This window comes from Fundulus heteroclitus, unplaced genomic scaffold (assembly GCF_011125445.2).
Source record: "Fundulus heteroclitus isolate FHET01 unplaced genomic scaffold, MU-UCD_Fhet_4.1 scaffold_77, whole genome shotgun sequence".
NCBI lineage: Eukaryota > Metazoa > Chordata > Actinopteri > Cyprinodontiformes > Fundulidae > Fundulus > Fundulus heteroclitus.
Window position 1 is genome coordinate 310920 of NW_023397219.1, and position 24995 is coordinate 335914.

The window sequence follows — 24995 nt, forward strand, 5'->3', positions numbered from 1 at the left end:
TCTCCAGTTTTGCATTGTATTACATTGAAATGACTGTCGTCATTTCAGCTTTTAACTTTTTGCTCTCTCTCTTTTTCTTCATAGTAGGTACACCTGGTCTGGCGTTCTGTTAACTGTGACATCATCCAGAGAAGACGGCTCACCCGCTCCTACCATCTAATGTGGAACAGATTACTAGATCAATGTGTGCTTCTGTGCTTTTTTGTCTGTCTTGTTGTGTCTCTGCTCTGTCTTCTGTAACCCCAGTCGGTCGAGGCAGATGACCGTTCATACTGAGCCCGGTTCTGCTGGAGGTTTTCCTTCCCGTTAATTGGGAGTTTTTCTTCCCACTGTCGCTTCATGCTTGCTCAGTATGAGGGATTGCAGCAAAGCCATGTACAATGCAGACGACTCTCCCTGTGGCTCTACGGTTCCCCAGGAGTGAATGCTGCTTGTCGGGACTTTGATGCAATCAACAGGTTTCCTTATATAGGACATTTTTGACCAATCTGTATAATCTGACCCAATCTGTATAATATGATTGAACTTGATTTTGTAAAGTGCCTTGAGATGACATGTTTCATGGTTTGGCGCTATATAAATAAACTTTAAATAGGATCATTATTTATAACTACATCATCTTTCAAAGATTTGGAGGAGGACCTGAAGGACATGACTCTGATTATGTATACCAGCGCATTACACTGCTGCGGACAAATAACAGAAGTAGAAATTATTTCTGATTCAATATTGATCTAACATTTTTTAGGCTTCTACATTTCTGATAGCCATTGTGGTCTGAATGCGGTCAGAGATGGAGAGATCTGGACATGAATTGGTTCCACCCATGAAATGACTGGTCTGCTATAGTCCAAACAAAATGTTAATTAAGGATTTTCCTCACTCTGTTGATGAAGTGCAGGGTTTTTTGGTTATTGCTTCAAATGAGATTTCCAAGTCTCATTCATCTTGATTACTTCTCTATTGCTAACTGATAAAACATTATCCAATGATCACCTCAATATTCCAGTTTCTCTTTGAGTGCATGTTTCACACACCTGCCAAAGCCACAGTTCAAGCTCTGTTATATCAAAGGTGCAGCAGCAAGCAGCCTAACATGTACTTATGTTTTCAAGTTTCCTTGTCCGTATGCGTATGATTATTGTAATATTTTTTAAGATTCCTATTCTGGGTCTTTATGGCACTAGTGGCTAATTTTTACAAAGTAGGCTGACAGGAAAGCGTTTTTTTTTTTTGGGGGGGGGGGGGGGGGGGCATGCGGCAATCAACCTCAGGCCAGGACTAAGGGGTCTGTACATGGGTCTCGCTAATTCCCCCTTTGCATTCGGAGCACGCCCATTAATATAATATTTTAACCAAAACCTGTTGTGGTCCTCCTAGTTCTTTACCTTGGAAAAGCAGTCTTCAAGAGTAAATGACTCTTGAAACAGAAAATATACTTTAACATATTTAATCTAAACAAGCCAGAGGAATGTTACAGTTCTGTACTGGACTCTCATATTATTTTGTGGGATACACCCTAGACTCCTGGTACAGGTGCAAAATGGTGTCAGTCGAGGACATTGAAGACATATACATGTTTGGATTCATGATACTCGGATTTCTTTTATTTGGATTCAGAGGATTTCTGGTGTACCAGCAACTCAGAGGATGTTGGGAGCAAATATGGCCATGATCAGGCTTATTGTAATACTAATTACTTTTCTCATTTTCATAACGCCATTATGTTCCATTTTAACGTGATACGTTACTACAACTCAATAAATTAAAATCAGGTTTTAATAGCACAGTCCTGTTTTCTCTGACATCTGCAAAGTGTTTTTGAGAGCGCTTCAGGAGAAAAGCAGAGTGGGGTTTAGGGGAAAGGGTGGAGGGGGGCATGGAGACGGCATGGTTTTCACCATGAAAACAACACAGACAGAGACACACCAGGAGACAAACTTGACAATGAAGGGCAGTACTTATGTATAAGTATTGCCAATACTATATATATATATATATATATATATATATATATATATATATATATATATATATATATATATATATATCCCTCCGCCATAGGAGCCGACGGTAGTAAAGGCAGAGAGAGCAACTCTGCACGTATTTTCTGCAGTTTACGGCTGCAATAACCAGTGATAACTGCTGAAAGTAGATTACTTGGTGCAGATCACCATTTTGAGCAGACATTGGTTCTGAAGATGAGTTTTTAACATGCTGATAACATTGCAGAAACCCAACCCATAAACCGTACTTTAATGCTTATTACTTTGTTTTCTCTGTATTTGACAAACTAAGGCTGAATTACGTTGCCAAATGAAGGACCTGGAGTTACTAAACAGTTGCTAAACAGTCTCTTTCAGGGTACTAAGCTCCTGCCCAGTTGCAAGCAAAGTGTAAGACTGGAATGACCTGGAAATTTAAAACCTTTTTCCAGGCCTAAACTGTATAAATATGGATATAAACAGCAAGCAAAAATATTGTTTTTGGTGTGAAAGCTCAGAGAGAGTGAAAAAACAAACAATAAAACTTATGACTTTATTGAAATGTTACATTTTTATTAATTTATATGTATATGCCTAATACCATATCTATCTTTGTTTCCAATTCTCAAAAGTGCTTGAAAAATAACAAAATCAAAATATTTTTTGCACAAGCATGTACTTTATTAGTGTCATTTATTGCAAATTTGCATATTAAAATGCCCAAACAGGCGATTACACTTGCAGAAATAAAAGGATAAAACATGTGATTAATTTGCAATTACTCTCGAGTTAACTATCAAATTATGTGATTAAGCGATTCAAATTCAATCGTTTTAATCGTTTGACAGCCCTAATATAAATACATGTCTTGTGTCCTTCACATTTGTTAATTTCATTTTTTGTTGTCTGTTTTTAAAGAGTATTCTTACGTTTTCTGTTTAAAGCGGTTAAAGTAAACTAATACCCACTCCCGAGTCCCGACAGTAGATGGCGCAAGTTTAAAAACAATAGTCTAACCTACTGGATCTAGCTATTTACCTGAAAGAGCACCGTGCTAGCTAATGCAGGGGGTTGGAAAACATCTGAAGTCTGTTTGTCCCGAAAGCGAGGCGAAGGGAGCAGAAGTCCAGAATATGACCAGGACATGACATCCTGTGTGACCCAAACAGAGGTCAACTGACAAGATAAGGTTGTCTGTTTTTCAACGTTTGTGGAGCTGTTCCCAGAAATAAGACCAATGTCTGCCAAAGGAGGCTGGAAGCACGTGGACACTGCTGGGTCACGGCGTGGACCAATGGATGCACGTAGAATCTTATTTGTAACACACACCCATCTGTGGGATATAAAATGCATGTACACTATGTTGTAATCAGAACTCTAGCTCGCACCCGTTCGTACGTGTGTCCGTCCGTCCGTCCGTCTTCTTCCGCTTATCCGGGGTCGGGTCGCGGGGGTAGCAGCTTCAGTAGGGAGGCCCAGACGTCCCTCTCCCCGGCCACTTGGGCCAGCTCCTCAGGAGGAATCCCAAGGCGTTCCCAGGCCAGCCGGGAGACATAGTCCCTCTGGACATCGTGTCCTGGGTCTTCCCCTGGGCCTCCTCCCGGTGGGACGTGCCCGGAACACCTCACCAGGGAGGCGTCCAGGAGGCATCCTGACCAGATGCCCGAGCCACCTCAACTGGCTCCTCTCGACGTGGAGGAGCAGCGGCTCTACTCTGAGTCCTCCCCGGATGACTGAGCTCCTCACCCTATCTCTAAGGGAGAGCCCAGACACACTACGGAGAAAACTCATTTCAGCCGCTTGTATCCGGGATCTCGTTCTTTTGGTCACGACCCAAAGCTCATGACCATAGATGAGGGTAGGAACGTAGATCGACCGGTAAATCGAGAGCTCCGCCTTTTGGCTCAGCTCTCTCTTCACCACAACGGATCGGTACAGCGCCCGCTTCACAGCAGACGCTGCACCAATCCGCCTGTCGATCTCCCGCTCCATCCTCCCCTCATTCGTGAACAAGACCCCAAGATACTTGAAGTCCTCCACTAGGGGCAGCACATCCTCCCCAACCCGGAGAAGGCACTCTACCCTTTTCCGATTCAAGACCATGGTCTCGGATTTGGAGGCACTGATTTTCATCCCGGCCGCTTCACACTCGGCTGCGAACCGCTCCAGTGAGAGCTGTAGATCACGCCCTGATGAAGCATAGGACCACGTCATCCGCGAATAGCAGAGACGCAATCCTAAGGCCACCAAAACGGATCCCCTCAACACCTTGGCCTCGCCTAGAAATTCTGTCCTTAATAAAAGTTATGAACAGAATCGGTGACAAAGGGCAGCCTTGGCGGAGTCCAACTCTCACCGGAAACGAGTCCGACTTACTGCCGGCAATGCGGACCAGACTCTGACACTGGTCGTACAGAGACCTGACAGCCCTTATTAAAGGGCCCGGTACTCCATACTCCCGGAGTACCCCCCACAGGATCCCTCGGGGAACACGGTCGAATGCCTTCTCCAGATCCACAAAGCACATGTAGACTGGTTGGGCAAACTCCCATGCCCCCTCCAGAATCCTGCTGAGGGTATAGAGCTGGTCCAGTGTTCCACGGCCAGGACGAAAACCACACTGCTCTTCCTGAATCCGAGATTCGACTATCCGACGGACCCTCCTTTCCAGAACCCCCAATAGACCTTACCAGGGAGGCTTAAGAGTGTGATTCTCCTGTAGTTGGAACACACTCTCCGGTCCCCCTTTTTAAATAGTGGGACCACCACCCCAGTCTGCCAATCCAGGGGAACTGCCCCCGATGTCCACGCAATGTTGCAGAGCCGCGTTAACCAACACAGCCCCACAACATCCAGAGCCTTAAGGTACTCAGGGCGAATCTCATCCACCCCCAGGGCCTTGCCACCGAGGAGCTTTTTAACAACCTCGGCAACCTCAGCACCAGAGATTGGAGAACCCGACCCAGAGTCCTCAGGCTCTGCTTCCGCAATGGAAGACGTGTTGGTGGGATTAAGGAGGTCTTCGAAGTATTCCGCCCACCGAAACACAACGTCCCAAGTCGAGGTCAGCAGCACACCACCCCCACTGTAAACAGTGTTGGTACTGCACTGCTTCCCCCTCCTGAGACGCCGGATAGTGGACCAGAATCAAGCCGTACAGAAGTCTTTCTCCATGGCCTCTCCGAACTCTTCCCACGCCCGAGTTTTTGCCTCGGCGACCAGCCGAGCCGCCTGCCGCTTCGACTGCCGGTACACATCAGCTGCTTCCGGAGTCCCACAGGCCAAAAAAGCCCGATAGGACTCCTTCTTCAGCTTGACGGCTTCCCTCACCGCTGGTGTCCACCAGCGGGTTCGAGGGTTGCCGCCGCGACATGCACCGACAACCTTGCGGCCACAGCTCCGACTAGCTGCCTCAGCAATAGAGGCGTGGAACATGGTCCATTCAGACTCAATGTCCCCCGCCTCCCTCGGGACGTGTTTAAAGTTCTCCCAGAGGTGGGAGTTAAAGCTCCGCCTCACAGGGGACTCCGCCAGACGTTCCCAGCAAACCCTCACAGTACGTTTGGGCCTGCCCGGTCGGACCGGCTTCCTCCCCCGCCATCGGAGCCAACTCACCACCAGGTAGTGGTCGGTGGAGAGCTCCGCCCCTCTCTTCACCTGAGTGTCCAAGACATACGGCCGCAGATCAGATGAAACGACAACAAAGTCGATCATTGAACTGCGACCTAGGGTGTCCTGGTGCCAAGAGCACACATGGACACCCTTATGCTTGAACATGGTGTTTGTGATGGACAATCCATGACGAGCACAGAAGTCCAACAACAAAACACCACTCGAGTTCAGATCAGGTGGGCCATTCCTCCCAACCACGCCCCTCCAGGTCCCACTGTCATTGCCCACGTGAGCGTTGAAGTCCCCCAGAAAAAACGAGGGAGTCCCCAGTACCCCTTCCAAGGACTCCAAAAAGGGTGGGTAATCTGAACTGCTGTTTGGCGCATAAGCGCAAACAACAGTCAGAACCCGTCCCCCCACACGAATGCGGAGGGAGGCCACCCTCTCGTTCACCGGGGAAAACCCCAACGTGCAGGCACCGAGATGGGGGGCAACAAGTATGCCAACCCCAGCTCGGCGCCTCTCACCATGGGCAACTCCAGAGTGGAAGAATGCCCAGCCCCTCTCAAGGAGACTGGTTCCGGAGCCAGAGCGGTGCGTCGAGGTGAGTCCGACTATCTCTAGTCGGAACCTCTCGACCTCGCGCACAAGCTCAGGCTCCTTCCCCACCAGAGAGGTGACATTCCACGTCGCAAGAGCCAGCTTCTGCAGCCGAGGATCGGAACGCCAAGGTCCCCGCCCTCTACTGCTACCCGTTACACAATGCACCCGACCCCTTTGGCCCCTCCGACAGGTGCTGAGCCCGTCGGAAGGGGGACCCATGTCACCTCTTCGGGCTGAGCCCGGCCGGGCTCCATGGGCAAAAGCCCGGCCACCAGACGCTCGCCAACGTGCCCCACCTCCAGGCCTGGCTCCAGAGTGGGGCCCCGGTGACCCGCGTCCGGGCGAGGGAACACGAGGTCCAATAGTCGTACTCATCATTAGGGCATTTTTGTACGTGTGACTATATGAAATAAATGGGTTCTCCAGTTGGCGAACAAAGAGACTTCGTTTTCCCGTGTCATCTTTCTTTTTTACGGTTTTTAGTCAAAGTAATCTCCCACATAATTGGTGACCTTTCGACGTGATTTTGGATAAAAGGGAGATCCTCTTCTCCAGACGGCAGGGCCTTCGGTGCAAGCTGGCCACTTTGCGCCGCGACACACAGATACGGAGAAAGACAGGGGGTAAGTGTAAATGTTTTTTATCTTTCTTTCTCTGCTTGATAATGACAAAAATTGCCGTCTGTGAGGTTTGATTTGGGAAGAGTGTGTTTATTGATTGTTTGACAATTGGGAGAGGTCATCTCTCTGTTTTGCTTTCTGCCATTATTTCCCATGTGAGGAAAGAGTTGTCTTAAACAATACAAGATTTGGAATGGTTTAGAATTCCTACACAATTGACTACAAGAGACAACTTAAAAGAAGTGACTTGTTACTCCCAGCCGCTTTAATCGTACGTCTTGTTAGAAAACGCTAGTATGACGACGAATAGGAAATGGATCGGACCATGACGGTTTAAGCTGAAGTTTTCTAATATATATAACTTTTTAGAATAAAGAAATCATCGTGAAAGGTTGATTTTATAAATGTCCGCCTGGTCGGAGTATTAAGAGGTGAAGCCTCTGAGTAAGTGAAGCGTGAAGCGCTGTACAGGCCGATTGGAGGTTTGACTTGCGAGTGACTCCAATGAGATGTGGCCTTAGTGAACTGCAGTAGTTTTGTGAAGCTGAGATCTCTGGTTTAGGCTTTGAGGTGAGAAAAAACCTCCGGTTAAATTTTAAATAGTAGGCCTGTTTTGGTGCATGCAGATTTTGTTGGGTGAGGCCCAGTAGTTGTAAGCGCTTGTAAAAGAGAAATGAGGTTTCTCTTGGATCATCAGTGTTTCTTAAAGAGTTAACTGCAGTCTGGGTTGTTTGAGTACTCTGGTTTAGGTAACGAGGTGAAATCAAATTTGAAATAGAAGGCCTGTTCTGGAGTACGTGAAATATAAATGTTTACTTTTACTTTTACCTTTTTTTTTTTTTTTTGCTATGGGTCCAATAAATATGGTTTAAATTATATGTGCGCACAGTAAAAATCTAGGACTATTGGGCATCTGGACCATTATTAGAAAAATATTAAGTTCCCGGGAGAGTGAGAAATGAGTGAGTGAAACATTGTTTGGGATGTGTTGTGTGTCAGACGTCTATGTGTGAGCTTAAGTGATTAGAGCTCTGTTGTTTGACTAAAATGCATGTATGAAACTGCTTTGTTTAGTGTTGCTTTCAAAGTCCTGTCATCAGAAGTAAAGGTCAAGTGTACCTAATTTGAGAAAGCAAAAGTGCATGGAAACCTTTTACTTTTTGTAAAGAAATTCAATTAAATTCAATTCAATTTTATTTATATAGCGCCAAATCATGAAACATGTCATCTCAAGGCACTTTACAAAGTCAAGTTCAATCATATTATACAGATTGGGTCGGATTATACAGATTGGTCAAAAATGTCCTATATAAGGAAACCAGTTGATTGCATGAAAGTCCCGACACACAGCAGTCACTCCTGGGGAACCGTAGAGCCACAGGGAGAGTCATCTGCACTGTACATGGCTTTGCTGCAATCCCTCATACTGAGCAAGCATGAAGCGACAGTGGGAAGAAAAACCACCCATTAACGGGAAGGAAAAACCTCCGGCAGAACCGGGCTCAGTATGAACGGTCATCTGCCTCGACCGACTGGGGTTACAGAAGACAGAACAGAGACACAACAAGACAGACAAACAAGCACAGAAGCACACATTGATCTAGTAATCTGTTCTACATTAGATGGTAGTAGCGGGTGAGCCGTCTTCTCTGGATGATGTCACAGTTAACAGAACGCCAGACCAGGTGTACCTACTATGAAGAAAAAGAGAGAGAGCAAAAAGTTAAAAGCTGAAATGATGACAGTCATTTCAATGTAATACAATGCAAAACTGGAGAACAGTAGACTGAAGAACAGTAGAAATCAGTAGAGTGAGAAAATTAGACCCTGATGTCCTCCAGCAGCCTAGGCCTATCACAGCACAACTATAGAGATAGCTCAGGGTATGAGCCACTCTAACTATAAGCTTTGTCAAAAAGGAAAGTTTTAACATTAGTCTTAAAAATAGATAGGGTGTCTGCCTCACGGACCAAAACTGGGAGTTGGTTCCACAGGAGAGGAGCCTGATAGCTAAAGGATCTGCCCCCCATTCTACTTTTAGAGACTCTAGGAACCACCAGCAGACCTGCAGTCTGAGAGCGAAGTGCTCTGTTAGGAACATACGGGGTAATCAGAGCTCTGATATATGATGGAGCTTGATTATTAAGGGCTTTATACGTTAGAAGGAGAATTTTAAATTATATTCTTGATTTAACAGGAAGCCAATGAAGGGAAGCTAAAATTGGAGAAATATGATCCCTCTTGTTGATTTTCATCAGAACTCTTGCCGCAGCATTTTGAATCAACTGAAGACTTCGAACTGCATTTTGTGGACTTCCTGATAGTAAAGAATTACAATAGTCCAGCCTTGAAGTAACAAATGCATGGACTAGTTTTTCAGCATCACTCCTGGACAGAATGTTTCTAATTTTGGCGATATTCCGGAGGTGAAAAAAGGAAACTCTGGAAACCTGTTTAATATGGGATTTAAATGACATGTCTTGGTCGAAAACAACACCAAGATTTTTAACTTTATTACCAGAGGCCAAGTTAATGCCATCCAGATTAAGGGATTGATTAAGAACTTTATTTTTTGAAGACTCTGGCCCAAAGATTACAACTTCTGTCTTGTCAGAATTTAAATGCAGGAAATTTAAAGTCATCCAGCTTTTGATGTCATCAAGACATGACTGCAGTCGAAGTAACTGATTGGATTCATCAGGATTTATGGATAAATATAGCTGAGTGTCATCAGCATAACAGTGGAAATTAATCCCATGCTGTCTGATAATTTTGCCAATCGGAAGCATATATATAGTAAATAGAATTGGTCCAAGGACTGAACCCTGTGGTACTCCACAAGTGACCCTAGAGTTTGAGGAAGATTTATTATTAACATGAACAAACTGGAATCTGTCCGACAGATAAGATTTAAACCAGCCTAATGCTTTTCCCTTAATCCCTACAGTATGTTCAAGTCTTTGTAGGAGAATATTGTGATCAACTGTATCAAATGCAGCACTGAGATCTAACAGGACAAGTATAGACACAAGTCCATTATCTGAGGCCATGAGAATATCATTAGTGACCTTCACCAGAGCTGTTTCAGTGCTATGATGAGCTCTGAAGCCTGACTGAAACTCCTCAAGTAGGTCATTACTTTGTAAATGTTCACATAGTTGATTAGCAACTACTTTCTCAAGAATTTTAGATAAGAAAAGAAGATTAGATATAGGTCTGTAATTTACTAACTCATCTTGATCAAGAGATGGTTTCTTAAGTAAAGGTTTAATAACAGCTACTTTAAAAGCCTGTGGTACATATCCATTTACCAAGGATACATTAATCATGTCTAAAATAGGACCACTGATCAGAGGGAATACCTCCTTAAACAACTTGGTTGGGATTGGGTCTAACATACAGGTAGAAGGTTTAGATGAAGCTAAAATTTGAGATAGCTCAGAAAGCTCTACTGCTTTTAAACAGTTCAGACACTGCGCAGGTTCTAAGGATTCCTCCAATGCTGCCTCACTTACTGAGGATGAGGTAATCATGTTTGGGAGGATGCCAATTATTTTATTTTTAATGGAATCAATTTTATTTATGAAGAATCCCATAAAATCATTACTGCTAAGAGCTAAGGGAATGGATGGATCAACAGAGCTGTGGCTCTGGGTAAGTTTGGCAACTGTACTGAAGAGAAATCTAGGATTATTCTTATTCTCCTCAATTAATGATGAAAAATATGCTGCTCTAACTCTGCGAAGGGTCTTGTTATACAACAATAGACTGTTCTTCCAGATTAAGTAGGATTCCTCTTGGTGTGTAGAGCGCCATTTTCTCTCCAATTTCCTAACATTGTGCTTCAAGGAACGCAGCTCTGAATTAAACCAAGGAGCCAGCTTCCTGTGAATAATCACCTTCTTTTTCAAGGGAGCTACATTGTCTAATGCAGAACGCAATGACGAAGTCATACCGTTTACAAAGACATCTATTTGTGAATTGGAAGAAACAACATTGCTGCCATCTACAGGGCATTTCTGCAATACGGAGGATATTAAAAAGGGGACAGACTCTTTAAGTTTTGATACAGCATTATCCGATAAAGATCTACTATAATGGAACCCTCTTTTGGGGGTGGAAAACTCAGTTAGATTAAACTCAAATGTTATTAAAAAATGATCAGATAGGACAGGGTTGTGAGGAAATACTGTTAATTCTTCACAATCAATGCCATATGTCAGAACAAGGTCTAAAGTATGGAGCCGAGAGTGCGTCGGTTCATGCACATTTTGAGCAAAACCAATTGAATCTAGGATAGTTTTAAAGGCTACACTAAGGTTATCACATTCTGTGTCAACATGGATGTTAAAATCACCCACTATAATAGCCTTATCAGTATTTAACACCAAATCAGATAAGAAATCTGACAACTCATCCAAAAACTGAGTGTAAGGGCCTGGTGGACGATACAAAACAACAAACAGAAGAGGTTTTATTGCTTTGCAGCTTGGATGAGGGAAACTGAGGGTTAAATGTTCAAAAGAACTGTAGTTATTAATTGGCCTGGGACTAATTAATAAATCAGACTGAAAGATAGTTGCCACTCCTCTGAACCAAGGTGTGTATACTTATTGAGTTGCTGTGTTGAAAAGATGTGGGTCCAGTTATGTAAACTGGGTTTGAAGGTTTACCAATAGTTGTGCAGTGGTTTCGCTGGTGGCAGTGGCGTCTGCCTGTTCCTGACGGTGTACTATTATTTTAAAAAAGGTGTGTTGTTGGAAAACTTTTCAGCTATTGAATCTGCGAGCTTGTCTGCTGTTGTTTGTTTTTATTTTGCCTGTCAGTGAGGAGAAAGTAAGCACCCTGGGTTATTGATTGACGGTCAGTGACTCCCCCTCTCCCCCTCCCTCCCTTTGCTTCAACTCAGAGAGAGCAAAGTACAGTCCCTTTGGAGCGGAGCACAGCCCCGCCCGGAGGAAAGCAAACAAATCTCTGAGAGGTAACAGTTTATCAGTTTGCAGGGATTTATTGATTCTGCAAGACAAGTTAACCCTGTAGTACATCTTAAATTTTTGGTTTTCTTAAATTTGGTTTAACTAATACAGAGCAAAATGGCAAACATTCCAATTGTTATTATTGGGTTAAAATACCCCGAATTTGCTTCAAAAATTCCCAAAATCTCTAAAAAATGGCACAAACGACACAGAAATTAACCTCCCCCTGGCCGGAATCAGGTTGCTTTGATACATCTCTTTGCGAACAAATGGAAGTGAGAATCATGGATTACAAGGCCAATAATAATTCTAAAAAGAGAACAGAAAAACGTGAGCTTGAGTTAAAGATTCTAAACCTTTTCAAGGAAGAAGGTCAGGCCTATAGAAGTGCATTAAAAACAAAAGCTTATGGAAATGAGACAGCAGTCTGAAAATGGTAAATCAGAATATTCAAAAGCTGCAGGACTTTACCCATCTTTAAGTGGCACAGTTAACATAATGGGAGATTTCCAGTACAAGGACAAGGATAGTCTGATCATAGATGCAGCTGCAGAGGGTGGAAGCCAAAACGATTCAACAGAACATAAAGAGATCATGACAAAGGCCTCACATATCAGTTTTACAAACGCAGGAGGGTCGCCTAACCAAAATGTACCTGCAACACAGCAAAATGATCACGCCTTAGTAAACATATATTTGGCCGTGCATAAATCAGGTTCTCCTGTTGCTTCGATTGCAATGCATCAGAACACTGCAGGCCCAATGAACTCAGATTCCCCTGTAAACGTGCAGGATCTTGCACCTAATCATTGTAGCACCGCAAAGAAAACATCTGGTGATCAGAGAAGGTCGTTGACCCTGAAGCCTATGGGTGGAGTTGATTGTTATGCAGACTACGCAATGAAACAAAAGGGTAATTCATTTTTGGTAAACCTAGATCATGAAGGGTTAAGTTTGCAAAGAGAAATTGATCGCACCATAATTGAGGAATTAGAAAAGGAAATTGATGAGGAAGCCATAAGACAAAATATTGTACCAGAAAATGCCAGCAAGCTTTTAGAACAAGAGGCAGTGAAGGGCCCTACAGGAGGAACACAAACAGCTACTGGCAGGAGAAGTGATTATGATTTAAGATGGAGACCAAACATACATTCACCTGACAAGTACACAGATAACAAACAGTTACCCATACTTGTAAAAGGGAACATTGCTCAATATGTTCCATGGGCGTCTCAAGACTTGATCGGCCTGGTTGGCAGATTACCGGACATAAATGAGGGTGCCAGCAAGTGGATAAAGGTGTTTGAGGAGGAAACTGTTGGAAAAATGGTAGCTCTTGGCGATTTAAAAGCTGTTTTTGCACAGTGCCTGGGAACACCTGCTATGGAAAACGTCTTAAAAGAACGTTTCGCGTGGATGCTCCAACAGAGAGCTGATGGAATCGGCTTCAATTTATTTCGCACTGCACTGTGGGAAGCACTGCGAAAAGAATATCCCACTAAGATTGACCCAAAGGCATTAAGAGGAGATCCAATCAATAATGCAGAAAATCCAGCGTCTTATATTGCAAAGCAGCTAAAAAGATGGAAACAGGAAACAGAAGAGGAAGTTGATAAGAGCCCTGTGCTGACAACTCTGTTCCGGAACTCCATCATTGAAGCAATGCCTGCTTCTGTGAGAAGCAGGTTAGAGGATGTGGTGGCTCTGACGTCAATGCCTCACAGAGAGTTCCGTGATCATGTGATACATGCAGTGGAGAAGTACAGAAGAGAAGAAAGTAAGAGTGCAGAACATGATAAAAATGTACAAAGAAAACTGGCACAAATGCAGCTTGGAGAACTATCAGAAAAAAAACAAAGCTAAAATCCAAGCTGCAATGATTAAAGTGACTGATAATGTAACCCCACCTCAAGGTTTTTCAGAACCTGTACATGATGTGACAAATCAAACACATAGGAGTTTTCTGGCTCCTCAACTTACCCAGCCACAACAACCAGTGGTTAATGTTTATCCTCAAGCATTCAATACACAGCCATATGGCCCTCGTGGATGGCAGCAAAGAGGTCCCGCCTGGACTAACAGAGGCAGGCCTGGCGCACCTGGAATAATGGGCGCATGCTGGGCATGCAATGAACTTGGACATCGTGCCGAGCATTGCCCAAGAGGCAACAACACCTACCGCAGGCAATCACATGGCCGGTTCCGTCCAGGTCCAACAAGACGCCCTGTAAACCCACCAAATTTTGGTTACTAGGGGTGCCCAGAGAACCTTACAGGGGAGAACTAGTGCCCGATCGTAAGTGACGGTGCTGAAAATGAACCTATGTTAAAAATTCTAATTGAAGAAAAAGAAACACCGATGCTGGTCGATACAGGAGCAGCTTACACGTGTGTAAGTCCAAATTATGCAAAGCACCTCCCCATGTCTAATAAATTAATTTCAACAGTAGGGTTCTCGGGAACAAGACAGTTAATACAAATGACAGCTCCTGTACGACTGGCAAATGATAATGATGAGATAAGAATACCAATTCTTGTCTCTGACCAAACACCAATTAACCTATTGGGAAGAGATGCATTATGCAGGATGAAATTGAAAATCTGGTGTTCTCCTCAGGGTTTGTATGTTGACAAAACAGGTCTGGATCTTCAAATGTACATGCAAACACATGAAGCTAATGTTTATTGGCTAGGAGACATTTCAGGCCCAGTTGAAGATGCAGTCACTAACTGGGGCCGGTACATTAAAGCTCAAATTCCAGAAGCCAGAAAACCTTTTCTAGATTACCACTGCACCATGTTCTATGACATTTCAAAGAGCAAGGAGTTTGAAGAAAAATGGGACAGTTCTACAAAAGACAGAACTGTTTATCTTGAAACACAATGTATTGTTATTGGAAACCAAGGTGCAGCTTTAAATGTGAAGCAAAAGGATTTCATTTCAGAAAGGTACAATGTTTCAGACTCAGTACCACACATAACATTGTTTGTAAATAAAGGATTTCATGCAAAAGATCTGGGACCAATGATGAAACTTGCAACAGAAGCAACATGGGAAGAAACAGATAACCCATTCATTTTTCAATCAAGTGATGGAACAATGATCAAGATCCTATGTAAAACAACAATGACAGCAAAACCACAAGTTGTGACAGTGCCCGTTGATCTAAAAGATCAGTCTGAGGAAAATGGTTCCTCTAAAGATCAACCATTAATGCAGGACATGCTAAAAAATGTCCCTGAGCACTTATGGTCCAAACATGATACAGATGTGGGTTTAGTAAAATCTGCAGAACCAGTCTCAGTTCAAATAAAACCAAATGCACGGCTTCCTTTTCGCCAGCAATACCCATTAAAACCAGAAGCAGAACAAGGCATTCAGAAAACCATTGACGGATTGATGCAAGCAGGTGTGCTGGTGGAAGTAGAAAGTCAATGTAATACTCCAATTTTTCCAGTTCTGAAAGCAGACAAAAACAAATACCGTCTTGTTCATGACTTAAGAGAAATAAACAAGATAATAGTAGACGCAGAATCGGATGTGCCAAATCCAAATAGTCTTAAATTCAATACCATCAGAAGCACGTTTTTTCACAGTGATTGATCTCTGCTCTGCATTTTTCAGCATTCTTTTAGCGGAAGAGTCACAACATTTATTTGCATTTACCTACAGAGGTAAAAAGCTCAGTTATACCCGATTGCCTCAAGGGTTTAAACTTAGCCCGCACATATTTAATCAGGTGCTAAAAAATGATTTGGAAGGACTCAATTTAACTGGAACTGTGTTACAGTATGTGGATGATTTGTTAATCTGTGGAAACACACTAAATGACTGTCATCAGGACTCAATCAAAGTTCTACAAAGATTAGCAAAGGGAGGACACAAGGTCTTCAAACAAAAACTACAGTATTTTCAACCACAGGTAGATTACCTAGGAAGACAAATATCACAAGGAACAGTTGGCATTTCACCTTCTCAAACTATGACAAACAATTTTACCTGTATGTAGCCAACAGAAAAAACATGTACGCATCAGCTGTACTAATGCAAGAAACCTGTGTAGGACAACGAAAGCAAGCAATTGCTTATTACAGCACTAAACTAGACAATGTGGCCCAAGGCTGGCCACCATGTTATCAAGGTCTAGCAGCAGTCTACTACGCTTATGAAAAAGCATCAACCATAACAATGGGTTATCCGGTAACAATACAGACCCACCACAAAATCACAGAACTAATAAATCAAGGAAGGTTTGTGATGGCTCAGACAAGATGTTTACAGTACATGCTACTTTTAACATATCCAGATGTAACAGTACAAAGGTGTACAACGAACAACCCTGCTGACATGGTACCTCTGGACTGTGAAGGAGAACCACACGAGTGTCTTGCAGAAACAATGAAATTCACAAGACTAAGACCCGATTTAGAGTCAACTCCGATAATGAACGCGGAAGTCACTTATTTTGTTGACGGGTCATGTTTCAGAGATCATCTTGGAAACCATGCAGGTTATGCTGTGGTTAAACAAGTAGGAGGCAATTTTGTAACAGTCAAAGCAGAAAAATGCGAGCAACCATGCTCTGCCCAAAAAGCAGAACTAAAAGCATTGACAGAGACGTGCAAACTAGCAAAAGAAAAAGTAGCAAACATATTCACAGACTCGGCTTATGCCCATGGGGTGTGTTATCTGTTTGCTGCTGTTTGGAAACAAAGAGGTTTCAAACGAGCAGACGGCAGTCCAGTATTACATCAAGAACAGCTAAAAGAGCTGATTGCATCGATGATGCTGCCATCAAGACTGGCAGTGATCAAATGCAACGCCCATCGTAAAGGTAATAATTTAGTCATTAAAGGGAACAACGCCGCAGATGAGGCAGCAAAACTAGCATCTAAGTGCCAGATAGCTATCTTGGCACCAGTGGTCACCTTGAAACCAATGGTGACACCAGAAGACATCATTTTGATGCAGCAGGAAGCAGGTGTGAGTGAGCATGCTCTCTGGGCGCAGAGAGGTGCGACAATGAGTGAAAGTGGTTTGTGGAGATCACAAAGTGGACATTTAGTTGCACCAGTAGCATTGTTGACAATGTTGGTCTCAGATGCACATGGTTTGGATCACTGTGGAAGAGGTAAAGTGATGGAGAAGTTGAAAAAGCAAGGTTATTGGTCGCCTTACATGCAAGCAATGGTGGATGAAATCTTGAGCCAATGTGAAATATGTGCAGAAAACAATGTACGAAAAGGCATAAAATCACCGATTGGACACATTCCGGTCCCTGAGGGACCCTTTAAACATCTTGTGATAGATTATGTTGACATGATAAAGCCAGTGCAAGGAAAAAGGTACATGTTGGTGGTGATCGATCGGTTCAGCCGATGGGTTGAAGCAGTCCCATCAAAGACATTGGGAGCTGAGACAGTGATTAAGTTTCTGACAAGAGAGGTGATTCCGAGATTTGGCATCCCATCAGAAATCAGTTCAGACAATGGTTCAGCGTTTATCCAAAAGGTGTTGAAAGGTGTTTTGTCAAAGCTAGGAATTAAACAACGCTTTGGAGCAGTCTATCACCCGCAGAGTCAGGGTATTGTAGAAAGAATCAATGGGACTTTGAAAGCTAAGCTGAATAAAATCCGTGCTTCTACTAACCTAAACTGGGCTGATGCTTTGCCGCTTGCGCTAATGAGCTATCGCATGCAGATGCATCGCAGCACACATTTAACCTCGCATGAAATGCTAACAAGCAGAACAATGCCAGTACCTGAATGGAGGCTTCCATTCAAAGGTCCGGCACTTGAACAGCTACAAACAGAGTTGAAAGCATTTATGGATCAACTAACTGCTATCCATAGAGCTATCTATCTGCAGGAAAAAGCCAGAAGTTCCTGTCCAGAGTCGGTGGTGAAGAGACCAGTCGAACCAGGAGACCTGGTGTACGTGAAGGTGTTCAGACGTAAATGGAACAGCTCGCGATGGGACAGACCATTTGAGGTCAAACGAGCGACCGCAACCACCGTCCAAGTAAAGGGGAGTGATACGTGGTTTCATTTGACTCATTGTACTAAAGTACACGCCAGAGACACTGTGAAGCCAGACATTGTGAAGCCAGACAATGGAAAAGACTGTGAACAGAAAGTTTGCATCAATGAAACTGGTATTAATGACATTTCACCTGTGGATGTTGGCAGAGGTGGTGAGCCTAACAACAGCGAGGCCGGAGATGAACTCTCACATCCTGCAGATGGCACCACAGCATCAGCCAACATCAGCTCAACCACGAGTGGAACGAGCAACGAGTAATGAGGGTCGAGACAATCAACATGCAACCATGAAATGTGGGACTTCAGTCTATAAAGGGAAATCCACCTTTGCAGAACAAGATAAGTACAACACAACGTTAATGTTTTTGACAAAGTACACACCAGTGTTTTTGCCAGCTGAACTGAAGTTAATGACTCATCTAGGTCTTAAAGAACACTTAAGAGAAAAAACAAAAAGGTTGCGTAAGAAAAGAGAGACCCATGCTGAATTCAAATGGAAAGCAACGGTAACCGATGCAGGATTTCGTAAAAAATTAGATACAAAGTTTGAGGTGAACATTTATTACAATGATCAAAAATTTTGTGGAAAAAGTGTCAAAAAGGTATATACAGAATATGGGATAAATCAGTGCTCACTTATTCTGTACATAAAGGATGATGGTTTTGAGGTAGAAATAGAAATAGAATCCCACAGGGATCCCGAGGACAATTACAAATATAACTTAACAATGAAGAATCTACAAATCCACAATGTAGTATCAGGAAGTGGTGATTTAGAACAAATAGGAAATAAGGAGTTAAACGCTACAGTCCAAATGTTTAATGACCGAATTAGGATACATGTGGAGCCAGACAGTGATAAATATGACTTGGTTGAAAGAAACGTGATTATCTCTAGATTACTGCAAAAAGGTGACAGACGAAGGATGTGTAATTCGAATACTAATGTAAGCTTAAGTCATCAATTATCAAGTCAAAATCAAGAAAACATTAATTGTAATATGACTGTTTGGAATGCAGATTGTGGATGGATTATTGAAGCAAATGTAATAGCTTTCCGGATTAACAAAACATACGAGTTGAAATTCGAAGACGTCACCTCGAGTGGAAAAGTAGATTCAACTATATTATGGACCATACCACGTAAAGAGACTTTACCAGAAGATGTAAATTGTTTTCCCCCAACAACTATGGCTACTAGAACTACAGTAGAAGTGAAGAAAATGACTGACCCTAGTGGAAATGTGACTTTACCTACTTCAGTCACTAAATCAGGACTAAATAAGTCGACAACTTTAACGGAAAAGACATTAACGGTCACATCAGCGTCTAAAATTTTAAATAGCACAATACAAATTTCAACAAATAATAGTGATATTACAAAGGTAAATACAAGTAAAATGGAAGTGCAACCTACAGAGGTTGCTAGGGACTTGGACAACGCAAAACCTACCGTGATTCGACCTAAGAGCATAATAACTGAACCTCCAACAACTGTTATAACTAAAACAAATCTACAGCCAATAGTTTCAAATACAATTAAAACCACAAAGGAAGTGTTGAATACTACTAAACCCTCACTAATAAGATTAATTACAACAGCACCTCCTCCGGTTGAGGTAACATCAGATCAGGACAACAACCTAATATTAGAATTCGCAGAACCAGATCCAAAACAGTATGGATGCTCTGAAAAGGAAGGATGTGAAGATTTCTCTGAAGGGTTGGATAAATTTTATGAAAAACAAAATCCAAAAGTAGCTACACCAAGAGCAATAAATAAATTACAGGATATTAAATGGCATGGAATCAGACCAAGGGGTGATCCTTTATGGCAAAGAGCCATACGTAATACATGGTATAGCTGGTCATGGTATACAGCAAGAGAGTTAACTAAAAATGATTGCTTAATCTGTACTGCTGCTCCGGGAGCAGTTCCGATCGTTATTCCAGAAAAATATACGTCAAAAGAATGTGCAGTTGTACAACGTCAAAAATGTAGGAATGGTGAGTTCACTTCAAGAGAAGACGCAGTGTCATTCTTTAAATTACCTATGTGTGGTTTGAGTTGCAGACTCTTATATGGCTCAAGAAACTCTCACCAATACTTAGAAAAATGGAAAGGGTATAAATTAGAATCATTGTGTGCAGAATTTAACATTAGTACTACAGATAATGTTCCACCCACTGACTATGAAATAGATTATGATGAAGAGTACGAATGTTTCGTCAGTGGAGGTTTTGAGGACAATGAAGGAATTAATGTAGGAAATACCACTGTAAAATTTAATGTAACCTGGGTATTATCTTGGTTTAAGCATGCAAATGTAACACCAGTGTTTGCTACAAAGCCCGTTTGGTTTGAAAACCCAGATTTTATAGAAGAGGACTGTAAAAATATAACTATGACGATTCCCAAACTTTTCTTTTTAGGAGATCAAACGTATCCAGTGGCAGACAGTTACTGGATGTGTGGTGATGACATGCTAATGAACACCTTACCACTTAAGTGGGTAGGGCTCTGTGCATTAGTACGAATGAAAGTACCAATAACTTTAGTGTATGAAGGGGTAAAAGAATTAGCTCAGATTGAAACAGGTAAAAATAGGTCTCGTCGGAGTCTAGACGATTACGGACTAAATGAAGGAGTTTATTTAAATCTTATTGGTCAACCAAGAGGAATTCCAGATGAATTTAAAGCACAACATGAAGTTAAAGCAGGTCTTGAGTCTATTTTACCTCAAATTACTATTAATGAAAATGTTGAATGGATAAACTACATTTACTATAATCAGCAAAGGATGATAAATTTCACGGTTGAAGGATTTATGGCACTGGGAGACCAAGTACATGAAACAAGTAGAATGGTAATATAAAACAGACAAGCCTTAGATTGGCTTTTAGCAAGTAAGGGAGGTGTTTGTCACATGTTTGGTAATCAGTGCTGTACATACATTCCCATGAACACAGCTCCTAAAGGTTCGTTTAGGGCAGTAATGGTTAAACTTATGAAACTTAAAGAGGAAGTAAAAAAGAATGCTGGTAGAAACAACTGGTCGTGGAAAAGTCTGGAAGAAATTTTAGGAGAATGGGGTGTTTTAGCTGCTAAAACAGGACTAACTTTGGTAATAACACTGATTGTAATCTTATTGTTTCTGTGTTGTGTTGTGCCTATTTTGAAAAGGTGGATTGTGGGAACGATGTATAGATGGATGACATCAGGCAGCAGCCATCGAAAAGGCTGACATCCCGGCCGCCTGGACACGTCTATGGACTCACACGTATGCTACAGACTCATTCCAAATGGAAAGGAGTACCTGTGATCGAGACGGACTCTGTTGTTTTGCTACGTGTCCATGGACTCATTCAAACCAAGCACATGAACTGAAGACTGACTAACCCCGTTAACCTTGTTTAAGTTACTCAATCTAAGATTAAATGAATAAAATATAATACAATAAAGCATTAGTAGATAAGGTAGCACAGGCGGCCGGTTAGTTTAATCTGTCATAACATTATATTTTAACATTCGTTTCTGTTTAACCCTCCGTATCAGTTTTATTAGCAAGATAATTTGCATATATATATAATCCATGTATTTCCTATGTTGTTTATTGATGGTTGTATATGTTACATTCTATTAGGTACTTTTTTTTTGAATGATAAGTGCTGGATTTCATTGCAAGTAGCATGGCTGATTTCCAATTGATGCCGGTCGACCTGACTGGCGGATGCTCGATGGGGAACCGAGATCCATGGGAGAGTTTTTTCCCCTGAGAACAGTACATGAATAAGTGCCAACAACGGGGTTTTTCGCTTCCATATCAGCTGGATTGATGCCAATGTGAAAGCAATGACTATTTTGCATCTCTCTCTCTCTCTCTCTCTCTCTCTCTCTCTCTCTCTCTCTCTCTCTCTCTCTCGTTGAAATGTGTTATTGATTGTAATTTGCATTTATTACAAGTCAGTGTTGATCAACAATTATGTGGACACCGTGATCACATTAGTATATTATCCATTGGTTGTGTAAACAATTACATTTTTAGATGTGTTATCATTACAGCTAAGCTTGATTAGTGTGGAGTCAGATTTTCTCTTTATACGATGTTTAGTCTGTGTACTTTAGTATATAGAGGGTTCCTTAGGAGTGTTACGTAAGTAGCGTAACAAGGGAGGATGTGCAGGGGGTTGGAAAACATCTGAAGTCTGTTTGTCCTGAAAGCGAGGCGAAGGGAGCACAAGTCCAGAATACAACCAGGACATGACATCCTGTGTGACCCAAACAGAGGTCAACTGACAAGATAAGGTTGTCTGTTTTTCAACGTTTGTGGAGCTATTCCCAGAAATAAGACCAAAGTCTGCTAAAGGAGGCGGTAAGCACGTGGACACTGCTGAGCCACGGCCCAGACCAATGGATGCACAGAGAATCTTATTTGGAACACACACCCATATGTGGGATAAAAAAATGTATGTGCTCTATGTTATATTCAGAACCCAGCTCACACCCGTTCGTACGTGCTGAGAGGTAAACCTGAAATAAATTGGGTTCCCAGTTGGCAAGCAGAAAGACCTCGTTTCCCGTGTCATCATTCTTTTATATAGTTTTATAGTTAAAAATCTCCCACAGAACAAACTGGAATCTGTCCGAAAGATAAGATTTAACCCACCCTAATGATTTTCCCTTAATTGTTGCAGTATGTTCAAGTCTTTCTAGGAGAATACTGTGATCAACTGTATCAAATGCAGCACTGAAGTCTAACAGGACAAGTACAGACACAAGTCCATTATCTGAGGCCATGAGAAAATCATTAGTGACCTTCACCAGAGCTGTTTCAGTACTATGATGAGCTCTAAAGCCTGAATGAAACCCTTCAAATAGGTCATTACTTTTTAAATGTTCACAAAGTTGATTAGCAACTACTTTCTAAAGAATATTAGATAGGAAGAGAAGATATAAATATTGGTCTGTAATTTATTAATTCATCTTGATCAAGAGATGGTTTCTTAAGTAAAGGTTTAATAACAGCTACTTTAAAAGCCTGTTGTACATATCCATTTATTAAGGATAGATTAATCATGTCTAAAATAGGGGTATTGATAAAAGGGAATACCTCTTTAATTCCTCCAACCAACCAAATTCCTCTAACACTTCCTCACTTACTGAGGAGAAGGTAATCATATTTGGGAGGATGCCAATTATTTTGTTTTTATGGAATCAATTTTATTTATGAAGAATCCCATTAAGCTATTACTGTTGAGGGCTAAGGGAATGGATAGATCAATGGAGCTATGACTCTGGGTAAGTATGGCAACTGTACTAAAGAGAAATCTAGGTTTATGTTTATTCTCCTCTATTAATGATGAAAAATATGCTGCTCTAACTCTGCAAAGGGTCTTTTTATACAACAGTAGAAAAATACCAGATTGGGTAGGATTTCTCATGTTGTGTAGAGTGCCATTCTCTCTCCAATTTCCTAACATTTTGCTTCAAAGAATGCACCTCTAAATTAAACCATGGTGCCAGCTTCCTATGAATAATCACCTTCTTTTTCAAGGGAGCTACATTGTCTAATGCAAAACACAACGAGGAAGTGACACAGTTAACAAAGACGTCTATTTGTAAAATGGGAAGATACAACATTGCTGCCATCTGTGGGACATTTCTGTGATACTGAGGATATTAAAAGGGGGACAGATTCTTTAAAGTTTGATACAGCATTATCTGATAAAGATCTATGATAATGAAACCTTAATTTTGGGGTGGAGAACTCAGTTAAATTTAACTCAAATGTTATTGAAAAATAGATAGGACAGGGTTGTGAGGAAATACTTTTAATTCTTCACAATCAATGCCATATGCCAGCACAAGGTACAAAGTATGAAGGCAAGAGTGCATTGGTTTATGCACATTTTGAGCAAAACCAATTAAATCTAGGATAGTTTTAAAGGCTACACTAAGGTTATCACATTCAGTGTCAACATGAATGTTAAAATCCCCCGCTATAATAACCTTGTCAGTGTTTAACACCAAATCAGATAAGAAGTCTGAGAACTGATGCAAAAACTGAGATTTAGGGCCTGATAGACGATACAAAACAACAAAGAGAAGAGGTTTTATTGCTTTGCAGTTTGGGTGAGGAAAACCGAGGGTTAAATGTTCAAAAGAATTGTAGTTATTAATTGGCCTGTGACTAATTAATAAATCAGACTGAAAGATGGTTGCTACTCCTCCTCTTCTTGTAGATCTTCTCAGGGTTCTGTTTGTGTGCCTGCTCTGATTGCCTCCACAGGTGGTGGCTGAGGGGGCGTGCCTCACACCTGTGGCTCGTCAGAGGCAGCTTCCTCTGGCTTCTTAAGCAGATCGCTGACAGACGGAAGATGCCAGAGCCTTAAAGCAGTTGTGGTATGACGTGGCCCTGACCAAACCTTAGAAACCTGCTAGTGAGTTTTTTGTCTCTCTGTTTTTGAACTAATTTTGGATCTCCTTTATTTGTCAAGTTTTGTGTGCATGGATGCACTCACCAGTCTTGAAAGTTTGAACCTGTGGAATCATCTGTTCAGATTCTGCTCTGGCTCTCCCCCTCTTACTCCCTTGGCGTTACTAAGACGGGCTCGAGGTTCCCCCTCCGGATTCTACAGGTTCCTCCAAGACTCCTGTACTCTGGTCAATCCGTCTGTCACTCCCTCCAGCTGAGAGCTGCTTCGGATCTCTCGCCAGCGCCATCTGCCGCCCTCCAGCCACTACCCACCATCTAGAGTAGGCACAGAGTTCCCGAGGCGCTACTCTTCCCCGGTTAGGTCTCCCCTGCTACATAATCGTGTTTTATTCACTGCACTTTCCTTAATAAACATCTTACAACTGTGCTCTGGTCACCCGTTCTTATCTGCATGTGGGCTAAGCATCTCAAAAACATGACAGATCAGGGAATGTGAAAATTTAAATAATTGGATGGAGTTGCCTCATTTATATTAACGTAGTCCTCTTGTAGCCAGGTTTCTGTGAAACAAAATAAATCCATATGATTATCAGAAATTAATTAATTAACTAACAAAGTCTTGGAGGGAGAGACCTTTATATTTTATAAACTACATTTAATTGTTTTTATTTTTTTAGTTCAAGTTGAGTCGTATTGATTTTTATTAGATTTTTATGATTT

General features: G+C 42.0%; 1 protein-coding gene across 2 annotated transcripts in view; it reads right to left on the reverse strand.

Annotated features, from left to right (window-relative positions):
* Positions 1-24995, reverse strand: part of slc22a7a (solute carrier family 22 member 7a) — a 144134-nt gene that overhangs the window by 14853 nt on the left and 104286 nt on the right. The window lies entirely within an intron of this gene.